This window comes from Lygodium microphyllum, chromosome 24 (assembly GCF_053477565.2).
Source record: "Lygodium microphyllum isolate KBCC chromosome 24, Lygodium_microphyllum_v1.1.10, whole genome shotgun sequence".
In the NCBI taxonomy this organism is placed as follows: domain Eukaryota; kingdom Viridiplantae; phylum Streptophyta; class Polypodiopsida; order Schizaeales; family Lygodiaceae; genus Lygodium; species Lygodium microphyllum.
The window spans coordinates 12,898,009-12,909,570 of NC_141158.1; positions in this window are offsets into that span (position 1 = coordinate 12,898,009).

Sequence of the window (11,562 nt, forward strand, 5' to 3'; positions counted from 1 at the left end):
AAGTCCATTGAGCTTCAAAATCTCAACTGGCCAAAATCCTACAAATCAAAAGTCTCTCAGCGGACAGTTTTGCCTTCCTTAGGAAGTTGATGGGCGTAGGATGAGATGGCATCCTTTCCTCATGAAAGGGAGCGACGGATCGAAGGTTGGACTCGAGAGCTATGGCGGGAGAGCAAGAGCAAGAAAGAGAGAGACCAAAAATGGGAACTCTAACAGTCACAATGTGTGACCGAGCCTTCCTTTATTCAAACTGTCACTAAAAGAATAAAGAATAAAGTGACTGTGACGGGCGCCTGCCACTTGCAGTGTGCAGTGGCAGTGACTGTCAGTGTAGTAATACACGGGGAGCTAAGCAGAGGCGCCTTTACCCCCAACAACCTCCCACTTAAAGGCGAATCTACCCCAGTGAGGAGTGAAAAGAAAAAGAAAAAAAAGACAGTACAACATGTATACATGTAAAACAGGATGAGGAAAGACATCATCTCATCCCACGCCCATCAACCTCCTGAGGAAGGAAAAGCACTCTATAGAGAGGCTTTTCGTGAGCAGATCTGCAGGATTCTGGTCAGTCAAGATCTTGACAAGATCAACAGACTTGTCCTCAACAACCCCACGTATGAACCTCACCTCAATGTGTTTTGTCTTCGCATGGAAGACCAGATTCTTGGCTAACTGAATAGACTCATAGAATCCGAATGCAGTGTAGCGATAGCATCAATACCAAGGTCAGCAACTAAACAACCCAACCAAATGGCCTCCTTGCAAGCCTCAGTGGCTACAACATACTCGGCCTCTGTAGTAGAAAGGGTCGTGCATTTCTGCACCCTGGACATCCAAGAAAGAGCACCTCCAACATAGGTGAATACATAGCCGGAAGTGGACTTCCTACTATCTACATGTCCTGCATAATCAGAGTCAGTGTACCCCACGACTCCTATATCCTAGCTGCCATAGCATATGCACATATCTACAGTGTCCTTCAGGTACCTCATGATACCCTTCACGGCATCCCAATGCTTCTTGCCAGGTGTAGCCATATAGCGTGCCATAACACCAACTGCAAAGGCAATATCTAGACGAGTGGCTATCGTGGCATACATAAGACTGCCCACTGCGGATGCATAGGAAATCTTGGCCATCTCGGCCCTCTGCTCATATGTCTGCTGACAATCAGCCTGTGATACCTTCACATAAGAAGGCAATAGGCAGCCAATAGGCTTTACGTCATGCATGCGAAAGTGCTCAAGGACTTTATGAATGTACTCCCTCTGTGACAAGTAGAGGAGTCCCTGATGCCTGTCGCGTCTGATGCGCACACCAAGTATGTGAGCGGCATGTCCCAGATCTTTCATCTCAAAGCTCTTCTTGAGCTGAGCCTTAAGAGCATCTAGCTTATCATGAGCTTTCCCTGCTATCAGCATATCATCCACATAGAGTACCAAAATCAATAAGAACCATCACAGGCTTTCTTCATGTAAAGACATGGATCCATAGCCCTCCGGCTACCACTCACTAGGTGCCTGTTTCAAGCCATAAAGACTTTTCTTCAATTTGCACACTAGGTGCTACCTGTCAGGTTCTGCAAAGCCCTTAGGTTGCTCCATATAAATCTCATCATGCAAGTCCCCATGTAAGAAAGCCGTCTTGACATCCATCTAGTACAAATCCAAGTCAAGCTGAGCAACTAAAGACAAGACTAAGCGCAGGGTGGTCATCTTAACCATAGGAGAAAAGACCTCGTCAAAGTCCACACCATGCTCCTGCTTAAAACCCTTTGCTACCAATCTAGCCATGTATACTGGCTTGGGGTGTCCAAGGGTACTTTTTAGCTTGTACACCCACTTGCATGGCAAAGCCTTCTTGCCCGTAGGCAAGGAAACCAAATCCCAAGTGTCATTCTTATGCAGGGAGTCTATCTCAGACTGCATAGCCCTCTCCCAGGAGTGACTGTCACCCCTGCACATAGCCTCATCATAGGTGAAAGGCTCTCCTGCATCTATAACCAAGACATAATGCATCGAGAGCTGAAATCTATCAGGTGGACGTCTGTCTCTAGTAGACAGTCTCACGGCAGGCTCTGCTACCTACCCAACTGCCTATCCAACACCCTGGCCATGAGCATTTGCTGCAGTTGTAGGCTGTCCAACTGGCTGTGCGGGAGCTCTCGGCTCCTCTCGAAATATGACCCTACGGATCTCAATAACTCTCTTCAAGCTGCCTATGCATTTTGTCTTCATGGAAGACTACATCATGACTGCGGATGACTTTTCGCGCTTGTGGATTCCAAAGATAGTAACCCATCTTGCCTACATCCCCATAACCAAGGAAAATACATTTGACACTCTTGGGATCTAGCTAACTTCTCTTGTCCCTGGGCACATGGCAAAATGCCTCACATCCAAAGACACGGAGATGCGCATAAGAGAGAGGTTTTCTAGTCCATACCTCCTCTGCAACCTGGAAATCCAAACCACTAGAGGGCGATCTGTTTATGACATGCACAGCTATACTAACTTCCTCAGCCCAAAAGCTCTGTGGTAGGCCTGCATGGCTAAGCATACTGCGTACACACTCCTGGATGGTTCTATTCATCCGCTCAGCCAAACCATTCTGGGGGGGGTGTAGGGGGCGGTCAACTGACGCTCAATACTCCTCTCATCACATAACTGCTCAAAAGCACGTGAGACATACTCACCCCCATTATCTGTCCTTAGGCATTTTAACCTATACCCAGACTGGTTCTCAACCAATGCAAGCCATCTCTGAAACACATCCAAGACATCAGATTTCAGCTTAATGGGATAAGCCCAAACTTTCCATGAAAAATCATCTATGAACGTAACAAAATACTTTGCACCACCCATAGACTGACAAGGCATGGGCCCACAAACATCCTAATGTACCAATGCCAAGGGCTCACTCATGCGTGGCCTACCAGACTTCTTATGCGTAGACCTAGTCTGCCTGCCATAAAGGCAATGCTCACATGAATCAAAACATGCATAATCAAGGGGCGGTAAGTACTGCAAACCAAAAAGCATTTTCATTCCCTTCAAAGACATATGGCCCAAACGGGCATGCCAAAGAGATACATGTGGGATAGAACCCACACACAAAACATGATCAAGGAAAGAAGCCGATACAATCAAGGGTAGAGACTGCCAGCCTTGGCACCTCTGGCAATCACAAGTCTGCCCACGAGTGATCTTCCATGCAGAGTCTCCAAAACATACATGATATCCTGCGTCATCAAGCTGTCCCAGCTGACATGAGACTGCATGTCAAAGCAGGTACATGACGTACATCCTGCATAACAAAACTGCTGCCAGAAGGAAACTACAGCCTAACATCACCAATGCCCACAATATCAAGAGAGCTATCATCACCCAAGCACACAGAACCCGAAACAGTACGGTATGAATGAAACCACTCTCGGCAAGATGTCACATGAAAGGATGCACCTGAGTCCAAGAGCCAACACTGTGCATACATAGAGTGTATCTCTGTCATCTGCGAAGCACTAGAAGAAGCTGCAAGGATATAGTCATCATCATCAACATCCTCAGGCTGCATAACATTGATCTCTTCAATTTTAACACTGGACTTTGCAGGCACTATACTGCAATCAGAAGACTTATCCTGCACTTTGTCTTTCCCCTTATCTTTGTGCCTTTCATTGCGCAGTTCATGGCATTGTGGCCTAATATAGCCTTTTTTCCCACAATGGTGACAAGTAACATCTACATTCCTACCACGGGATTTACTACGTGACTTTCCACGAGACTTGGATCGAGATTTCTGAGAATCCCGTCCACGGGCACTGCCACTCCCATGCTTTCCATATCCATCATTCCTGCCTCTAACTGTCATAGCATGCGACACACGAGAGGCATCCAAATTCTTACAGTTAACCTTTTCATGTAGAAGAGTACTCTTAACATCAGATAATTTCAAGGTAGCAGTAGAGGCACATAATGCAGTACGGAATACATCCCATGACTCATTAAGAGTACCAAGCAAGAAAAGAGGAGTGACATCCTCTGCAAAAGTGATGTCCTGCGAAGTCAAGTTCTTGAGTATAGCATGGAACTGGCTCAAGTGAGCAGACATAGTCACATTCTCCTTCATGCGCAGATCCATAAGCTGCTTCAGCAATACATCTGACTCGCTAAACTTTTCTTGTCATAGAGATTTTTGATCTTTTCCCACAACTGCCATGCACTCTGTTCTTCCTCAAAGACATTATAGTGAACCTGTTCTGTGAGAGACAATACAATAGTGGACTTGCATAACTCATCAAGCTCAAGCCATTCCTCATCTGGCATAGCAGATGGATGCCCGCTTAACCTCAAAGGTTTAATCTGTGATTTTTGCACCAACACCTACCAAATCTGGCTCTTCCAATAAGAGTAATTTGTACCATCAAGCTTAATGATGTTGAAAATAACAGGATCAGTGGACAAACTTGCCATAATGCAGGCTGGAAGACTGTAGACAGTTCAAAACTGCTTGCTATTTACTGCAAAAAATGACCAATAAATCATCAAAATCGAGGAAAAATGGCAATGAAAGTGGAACCAAAGCTGCTGCCCACCAAGTACTAGTAAAAGTACATCATTTCAGAGTGTTTTAGCATGAAAAATCCATGTCAGTCCATACATATATGCTTGCTGTAATAAATTTCAGCTTTCAGTAAAAGAGAGCTAACAGTGCCAAAATCGGATCCCAAGGCAATCAGATACTGCCAAGACCAAATCCGACATCATGTGGGCATAGCATAAGCATATGACGGTCGATAAGCATGAATCCAACACCCAAGTATGTCATACAAACATCTGTCAGTGAGTAGGCACACCCCCCAAGCAACGGGGCAAAGTGTTCCTGCCACTACCAAAACTTGACACAAGTAGGTGTCAGTTCACAAAGATACGGATCCAAAACTGAGACTTAGCTCATAAGCATACAGTGAACCAAGACATATGATGTATCATCCCAAAAGATAAGAAGTCCAAAAGTCTCAAGTGTCTGTAACTGCTCAATAGCATGTAACGGCTCAATGCATAAAAGTACCACCTGCTCAATGTTTGATAAGCATTCAAGAATGCTCCCACTAGCACAAAAGCCGTGTGTACGAGCTCAAGAGCTCAAGCCAAGGCAAGACACAGTGCCAATGACATAAGTCCAAGACAATACATCAATAGTACATCCCGAACATGTAGGCGGTAGAGCATCCGTATGTAGCATCCATAAGCATGTAAGACATCAAGTACATCCCAAGATACAACTCTGGCAAGCCAATAAATAGCTCAAGTAAGCTCCGAGAATCCAAGGTCAAGCCAAGACCGAGCTCCAATAGCAATAGGATCCAAGCAATGTAACTAGCATGTAGTAATGGCATAGGCTAAGAATGTCAAGACCGGTCAGACATAAGCAACATACATGCCATAAGTACATCCAAGACGGAGTATCCAAATGCTTTGCAAAGCAAGCTCAAGCTCAACCAATGATCCCAAATCAAAACCAAGCTCTATGTCGAGCCCTAAGTGTCAATACATCACCATATATGTCTGAAACATAGTCCAAAAAGCATAGGCATAAGTATACATGAGTAAAATGACTTCATCCCAACTGTGTACAGCAGTGATTTACTGTTCAAAACTGAGAATTTTAGCACCAAAATCAGCTCCAAATGGTTGCCAAACAATAGGCATACATTCCTCTAACATCCGGGCATCAAACGGGACCAACCATGCATCAAATGACAATGCCAAACAAGCTGTAGCATCAAATGTCAGAGTACCACTGTCATAAACTGCCTGTGGACTGTTATGACAGTCCCAAAACAATGTTAAATCAGTCCAAATGCTATGCCAACACATCAACCATCAAAACCAAGCATCAAAGCATGTTCATATGCCCAAAATGGAGCCTTTCCAAGTGCCAATGGAGGGGGAGAGCTGTTGTTGTGACTGTCAATGCTGAAGACACATGTGGGAGGGCTGCGTGATTCCGCCAACTGTAAATGCTGGTCCTGGGGCTGCAAAAAATGGTGGCCAAGCTTCGGAGGGGTCCAGTTAAAGCCAAGGAAGGCCTCAAACAAGCTCCAACAAGTCTTGTTCAAAGGCAAGTGAGATATGAAGCAAGGGAGCTTCAATGGTGGCTGCCCCAATCTTGTTTACAGCTTGTGAGACCTGAGAACTGAATTAAACCCTGAAGAAAATGATCAAATACCTCTTATGTAATGCCCTAAAGGTACCCAACAATGCCGGGCAAGTGCTCGGGAAGCCGAGGAGTGATGAGAGCTCGAAGGAGTCGGATATGGCTGCCGGGAAGGAGAGCCAATGCAAGTAGGGAGTCGATGGGATGCTGAGAATGCCACGAACCAAGCTCAAGAGTCGAAAAGCAAAGCTCTGATACCAGTTGAAAGGGAGCAATGGATCGAAGGTTGGACTCGAGAGCTATGGCAGGAGAGTAAGAGCAAGAAAGGGAGAGACTAGAAATGGGAACTCCAACAGTCACAATGTGTGACCGGGCCTTCCTTTATTCAAACTGTCACTAAAAGATTAAAGAATAAAGTAACGGTGACGGGCGCCTGCCACCTGCAGTGTGCAATGGCGGTGACTGTCAGTGTAGTAATACACGGGCGGCTAGGCAGAGGCGCCTTTACCCCCAACACCTCATTCTATTGTACTTTGTGTACACTTCTACTTTGTCACTTTTTTCTCATTCTCTCCTCACTAAGGACACATTCATCTTTGAGTGGGAAGTTGTTGGGGATAAAGGCACATGTGCCTAGCCGCCCATGTATTAGTTACACTGATAGTACCCGCACTTGTACACTGCAAGTGGCGAGCGCCCATCATTGTAACTTCATTCTTTATTCTTATTGACATATGAATAAGGGAAGGCCCAATTACACATTGTGACGATTAGAGTTCTCACATCTTGGGTCTCTTGCTCTTGCTCTCTTACTCTTTCCACCATAGCTCTTGCTTCTGCTTGCAGCCCACCACTCAAGGTTCACTCCCTTCACTACTATGTTCCATCAAACAAAGGTAGTATATGATAGCTTTTGGATAACATAAAACAAAGGTATCTGACTAGTTGACTTTATAACATCGTAGCACCTCTCTTCAAGGAATGGTGTCGCTTGAGAAGTTGCCAAAAATTTCTCTCTAAGTTGTTGGATAATTATTAGTTGCCAAGATAATTTTTTTAAGTTGTGATACTTGCAACAACTTGAGGCATTTATTACATCAAAAGAACTTGGCTAGTTATGCATTAGACATGAGTTGCTAAAGGGCTTGTAAATACTTTTCCAATTAATAGAATTTTTATTTTATTTTTTTAACTTGAGGCATTTATTAGCTCCCTTAGACCTATAGATGTTTTTTTTTTAAGGGTATTATCACTAAAAGAGGATTATAACCATTTTATACACAATGCCGATGATTTTGTAAGATGGGTAATAGTTGAATCCTTAAGCTAAGTTTTTCAAAGCACTCTTACAATTAAATTAACAATAGTACTTTGAAGCCTTTTGTTACCTTCATGGGTATGTTCATTCGATGAATAATTTGAGTGGAAACATGTCCTTTGGGCTTGTTTTTCTAGTGACTTTGTAAGTGCGGTTGAGATGATGATTGGGTCCCATGATGACTCCTACAATATGCATTAATACTAATGGTGCTAATGATGTGTTTTTGTACAAATGTAGGTAAAGATACAACCCTTCACTTACTAAGGCTTGGAAAATGCTATTCGTAGCGACTAGTACCAAAATGAAATGTAGATATTTCTATATAATGATGTCAATTTCAATTACATTTTACTTTATAAACACTCACAATTATAAATTGTATTTTTTGTGAGAAAATGGATTAATTGGATTATAGTTTGTTGTTTTTTATCATTTTTAGTTCAACTAATAAATGTAATCTTATATTTTTAAATGTATATCTCAATGGTGTCTATGAAGTAGAGATTTCATTTAAGGTAATTTATTAGCTTTTCAATAATCCTTTATGCTTTGATTCTTTGAGGGAAAATTTTAATGCCCACTTACATTATCCCTACAAACCATTAGATGTGTTAGTATCATCTAGGATAATGAGTTTTACTAATTCAAGGAAATATGGCACAAAAATGTTTGTCAAAATAAATCATTATGGCATGAAAAAAGGTACATATCTCTATCTTTTCATTGTATAAGAAAGAAAATCTTACATATAATTGATCAAACACATGGACAAATACTGGCATATCTCATTGAAACATATCTATTTAGACTATTATCATCAAGTGCAAATAGATATTACAAAAAGAAAGCACACATCACTTCAATATTTTACTTTCTTTTGATATATCAAAGGAGAATAATCAAATATAGTTAAGCCATAGTGTTATATGGCCATAACATGGCCTTAAGTCAAGTCTTTGAACCCTCTTACATTGTGACCAATAGGATATGGCCTCATTGCGACCAATAGTATATGGCCTTAAAAGGCTAGTCTTCTATACGTATTGCACTGCACTATCATATTTTCAAATAACAATTGGGACACAATAATGCACAAAATGCCTACATTGCTTACAAACAAGATAGTGTATAAATAGAACTTACAAAGAAGATGGTGTATAAATATATGTCTATCTTACAAACGATGGATATGCACACCCCACAACAACACAACACACCACAAAAGTCATATTAATGATGGCATGGAACTTCTGAGAAGCATGTTTACCATTAAAAAGACAACTTGAATGTGTTTCTCAACACACATGAAAATCTCTTAACCAATGTAAGGAGCAGACATTGTATTCATCCTTAACCCATTGGATTATCCAAATGGTAAAGCATTGTTAGCAACTATTATTTTGCTCCTCAAGTGCAATAGAAATTCGAACACCTTGAGCATCTTTTGCAAGAAAACTAACTATGCCCCAAGTACTCTTTAGATCACACAACCTATGCTGATCATAGCCTATTATCAATTCGATTAATGGGAAGCAATGGAAAATGATCCCTCTTAAAGTTTTTGCATTGACATTTTGATGTCCCCTCAAATCCACCATGCATCAATCTTTTTTGTTTAGATCACAATGAGGCTAGTCCATTCAAAGATCTCATTATTGCTCCTTTGACTAATGTCTCAACTTTTGACTATTCAATTTGGTGCCTCTATTTAAACCAATATGCAAGCCTTCTAATTTGAATCTTTTGAACTCCCTGTACTACTTTATATACAAGTTGGGAAAGTTTATAAGCATCCATTGATATCCCCCTTTCTTGATCAAAGAGGTCTTCACCCTTAGCATCTTTCCATAAGCCATTCAAATTATTTTTCCGTAGCTATTACGTATGGTCATGAACCCTAATAATCCAAGCATATCTAAACCCAAATTTCCTATGCAAGCTTCTCCATGGTGACAAACAACACTTCGACTACCATATAAGCCACTCCAAAAATAACAGAAGTTGTCAATAGTCCCCAAAACAAATGATTTTTCCATAGTTATTGCATATGGTCATGAACCCTAATAATCCAAGCATATCTAAACCCAAATTTCCTATGCAAGCTTCCCCATGGTGACAAAAAACACTTCAACTGCTATATAAGCCACTTTAATTTTGCACCATGCATCCACCTCTCAAAACCCTCCTCCAATGCAAAGTTTTTAATACCCACACAATAATTGATACTAGGAATCAACTCAAAAGCCCCACCAAGTCATATTTCAAAAATATTTCCTCACTAGGTATCTTTCACGTCATTCACTAAAATAATACCCTCTTATAGACTTTGCTAGGTATCTTTCACACCATTCATTAAAATAATACCCTCTTACAAACTTTGGTACAAATGGAACACTTAAATTCAAATATGTTGATTTGGATGGCATCTTTAGGTTCTTTTCTTTAAAACAATATTTCTCGGTTAACGAATTTCTCATTACCAAGACTTAACATAACTTCCAAAAGTGCTTAGGATTATCTCAACTAGTTTATCATTGTTGTACTTCATTTTCCTTCTAGGGGGGAAATGCCCAAGTGAATCCCTCTCATTATCCTCAACAAGATTACACAAAGAGAATGAAGGATGCCTTAAGGGTGTGGGCACCTTTTGGCCAATCTCATGCCAATATTTTGTTTACATAAATTACATGCCTATGATGCTATTATACTATAAATTGTCTTATCAGTATCCAAAAACCTATACAATTTTCAACATCCTTAAGTACCTACATATCATTTCAGCTATATGGGGACCTTCTACCAGCCTTGCATCACTGATTTGTTTGCACAAATTACTTGCCTGTGACAGGATCCTACTATAAATTGCCAACTCAATATAGTATTTAACATCCTTAGAATACGGCTTTGCCAAAATCATCTGAACTTCTTAGGTAAGCATGGTTTTTGAAAAAAGCAATTACATGAAGATGGGGAGCAATTGGTATGTGCAATTATCTGGTCTCCCTCACCTCAACTGGCACAAGTTGCTTTATTTAACGAGCAGCTTTTTTATGTTAGTCAAATTTCAATTTTGTTCCAGTGCTACATAAACAACATAATTATTGACAGTACACGCATTTCTCTCCTCTACAGTTAAATAATGATCCCTATTGTTGGACTGTAGGAAGCAAACCTTCTTCCATGCAAAAATGCCACCACCCAAGTTGACATCTACTGTAAATCCAGAGTCAATGAAAGCCATCTGCATTTTTTATGTGTCCTTTGTTGCTGGGCGTAAAACGTAGTTAGCCTCAGATTTGAAAGCCAGACTACCCTCCAAGTAGACATTAGAGAGTCAGACTACCCTCCAAACACCTCGTGACTGCACATGGAGATTAGAGTCATGCCTATTGTCATTAATGTTGTATCCTCCATTCCAAAATTAAGTTCTTAGTTTGCATGTCTGCACTGCTATTAGCACAAAAATATGAAAACGTGTCAACATCAGGCTTAAAGTTTCAGGGCATGCAACTTCGTTTCAACAAAAAGTTAATTAGAGTATAAAGCATAAGAGCTGCTTTTATGCTGCTCATACTAAGCCCACATTACATTTAGATCACTAAAAAAGGTTTAAAGACAAAACCAAAAGGTCACATCAAGCTATCTCTACAAATTGCAAGTGTTCGAAAACGTTTGTAGGCCCAGAGTACCAGAGCAGGGAGGCTATTTGTAGAAACCCAAATCGCATAGGAACAGTTGTGGACAGAAACACCCACAGATTTGACCACCAGCTAAGATCGATTTTCTCAGATTTAGACACACATACAGGAATCAGAATGGCACATCAATGGGCATTTGAACAACTTTATGAGGGTTAAAAGGGACACATTATGAACAAACAAAAAGTAAACAGCAAATGCGAGTGTCTGAAACGCATGAAATGGTAACTAATAAGTTAGATGTTTATAAACCGAGTTAAAGAGAGCAATAATCCTACAATCATGCCTTGGAAACTCGTAACAATAAACACCTAAATACCTTGGGCAATGTGTGAGAGCCAGTACTGTTCATTTTTCACACCAGTAACTAACTTAAACATGGAA